This window comes from Heterocephalus glaber, unplaced genomic scaffold, assembly GCF_053883595.1.
Source record: "Heterocephalus glaber isolate CG9 unplaced genomic scaffold, H.glaber_assembly_v1.0 deba00000347, whole genome shotgun sequence".
Taxonomy (NCBI): domain Eukaryota; kingdom Metazoa; phylum Chordata; class Mammalia; order Rodentia; family Bathyergidae; genus Heterocephalus; species Heterocephalus glaber.
In genome coordinates, this window is record NW_028258143.1 from 15,318,820 (window position 1) to 15,322,162 (window position 3,343).

The window sequence follows — 3,343 nt, forward strand, 5'->3', positions numbered from 1 at the left end:
GGGTCTCACTAACTCACCAAATTGGTCAGGCTGGACTCCACCATGTGACCTTCTTACCTCAGCTGTCCTGACTGCTGGGACTGCAGTCACACACCATCCTGCCTGATTCAGTGTGCAACTACAGTGGTCTGGTGTGTCTTTATTGCAGATTTTCTTCACTTTTCTAATGGGCTTCCATTTTCATCAAGGAGCTGAGAGAGGCCATCTTTCTGTTTCTCACAGCTGCTCTATCTTCTGGAGCTCAGAACAATGTCCTTTATGACCCCCTGGGCCTCTGTGCTGTGGATCCAAATACTGTCTCAGTGCAGCCACCAGGGTGGGGGGAGAGTGATGCTGCTGGCACCTGAGCAGCTCACCTCCTCGGCACTGGGGGGGCTCTGCTTCTCCAGTTTTTTGCTGTTTTGCAATGTGAAGTACATCTGAGGATTTTATGTGGCTATGGTGTCCCTGAGCCTACTCTAGAAAGTTGTATAACAAATTTCTTCTATGTGAGGGTCAACCTGATATTAGCAACATTGAGCTACTGAAATCTTGATTTCAGGATCTGCAAAGAGGTGAACCTGAAGAAGATAGCTTGTACAGGACAGTCCCCTTTGGAGCACTGCTTGTTTACCCTTCATGACTGTGTGGCCGCCTGGGAGCAGCAGTGTTTATCAGGAAAAAAGCATCCGGTCACGTGTTGCCAGGAAATTGTTAACTGTTTCCAGATGTGGTGGAGGATGCTTGTAATCCCAGCACGGGGAGACTGAGGATATGCATTTGAAGTCAGCCTCAGCTACATACTGTGTTCAAGGCCAGCCCGAACCACACAGCAAGATCCTGTGCATGGGGCTGGTGTGGCTTCTGCACCTCCATCACAGGGGCTTCCTGATGTCCAAGAGGAGGCAGCACAGCTCCTTGTCCTCCCCTCACTCCCACATCCTGATGTCTTCATAGAAATCACCATCCTGATTCAATTATCACTGCATAACGAACCATCTCAGAATATAAAGACTTCAAATATCTTCAATATTAAGGACCATGAGTCTGGTTGCATTGTGGCTTCTTCAGCTGACCCTGCCTGCATCATTCTTGGAGCAACATTCCATTAATGGACATTCTCAGTAGTATGCCTTGAAAGAACATCTAGAAGACACTGATGGATACCATCACTGCTGTGCATGATGAGAGGCACAAATCTTTCTCGCTGAGATCAGAACTATGGCAAAGATTTCTCACAATTTTCCTTCAATATCACAGGAGAAGTTGTAGCTGTGCCTCAGAACCGAGCCCAGCAGCCGCTGGACACCGAGGCCTGAACACCTGTGTATGGTGGTAGGAGCGCCATGGACTCCCGCTGTAGTTGGTGTGTTTGTTGAGGGGCCAGTACCTTCTGGTGCGTGGCTGGCATTTGTTGCCCCCTCTCAGCCATGACTCCAGTCCAGAGTGGCCCTGTGGTTGGGCAGCACGTGAGCTCCAGGCTGCTGCACACCATCTTGCCCTTGGCAGGTGCCTCCACCCTGCTCCTCCCTCAGGGGCACCCATCGTGCTTGCAGCCTGGGGGCAGTGCCACGACCATGCCACAGCTGCCTCCTCTTCCTCTTCCTCCTCCTCCCAGCATGGTGAGCAGCATGAGCAGCAGAATGAGCGGTGGTGGCACACGGCCCTGGGGGCGCCTGGATGGCTCCATGCTGCGGGCTGGGCCTGGGGGCTGAGAGGGGAGCACTGACCTAGCCGGTGGCCTTGGGGCACAGGCGCGCACGGGGGGCAGGGGGGAGTGCGTGGGGCCTCCAGGTTGGCGCGGGGCCCCCGCTCTCCTCGATGCTGACCTACTCCTTTGTCCAGGGCTGCAGCGCTCAGCCTCGGGGAGCCATGGGGTCATGGCCGCTGGGTCCCAGCGCCCCTGCACAGCCCTTGGTTAGAATTATTGATCATGGAGTTTAAAAGAAATTTCATAGATCATTTTGTTTAACCTTATTATTTTCCTGGTGAGGAAACTAGGATTCTAAAGGTTAAAAGAAGACTAGAATCCAAGTATTGTAAGTCTTCCATTAATCTTGTGATAGTTGATGTTGTTTAGTATGTATCCCATAGCTACACTAAATATGTTTTACTTTAGATTCTAAAGTATGTGCAGGATGCCATGCACAGAGCTAACTAGCACAGAATGACATATATGATTTCAAGATCACCAATATCTCAATTGGCAGTTGCCTGGCATTGTCTGCTAGGAGAGCTGTGTTAAGGAGGAGGCAGTGGGATAGCTGTTGTCATTGCTTGTCCTCTCTCGCAGGTCAAGTTTCTCCACAAATATGACTTCTCCTGAGGGAACATTGACCACCCTGGTTAAAAAGGGTCTTCCCTCCACTGTTTCCTTTGGCATACTCTATCCAATTTCTTTGCTTTGTTTTCCTAGCACCTTTCATGACTGGAAATTATCTTTTCCATATATTGCCCTCTTGCCCCACTAATAGAGAAGATCAAAGAGGGCAGAGACTTTGCTTGGAGTGTCCACTGTGCTTATCATATTGTTCGTAGGTAGGAAACACTCATCTCATTTTTGTGGAATATATGGCCAAAAGCTGCAATTGATTAGTGATGTCCGTGGGCAATGAAGGGACAAGTCACGGAGTCAAGGCCAAGCTTTTGTTTTGATTGTCATTATTTCTTTGCACATCACATGTGCACAATAAATGTTTTATGTACTGACCACTGATGATTTTCAATATCTTTTTGAGGGATTAGATATTTTCCCTGCTAATCTGGAATAGCTATACCATGGTACACAGCATATAGTACACAGTATACAATATGAGTTGGTGTGAGTAATTGAGATGCAGGTGTGCAAAGTCATGAGAAAATTTCAGATAAATTTCCAAATAAACCTATTCTAGAGGAGAGTGAGCAGCATCCATTACCCTAGCCCTGAATATTGGCTGTTTTCATCCATCTTCTCTTTGAAGTCAATATTTGAAATCAGCTAAGTGAGGCAGGAGAGGCTTAAGAAAAATAAAAGATCAGAGAGGGATTTAGTGCTTAAAAATATTTATGAATTCATCTCAATTTTTAAATTTCTTTTTAAAGCATTGTGGTATATGCGGAGACATCTGTAGCAGGTAGAGGTATTTGAAAAGTGGCTCATTTTTAACCCAATCAATACTGTTGTTGCATGTCAAAAGCAAGATATGATTCAGTGCCCTGATAAATCTGATTTAATATTCTCTAGGACTCTGGGGTTGTATGCCATCTATACTCTTAAATTTGATGGTATCAATATGACCTGACGTTTAATTATTTGCATAGCTTGTTTAAAATTAAAATAGCAACAGTCTCTGAGTTCTTTTCAAGCTTTATTACACTCTCT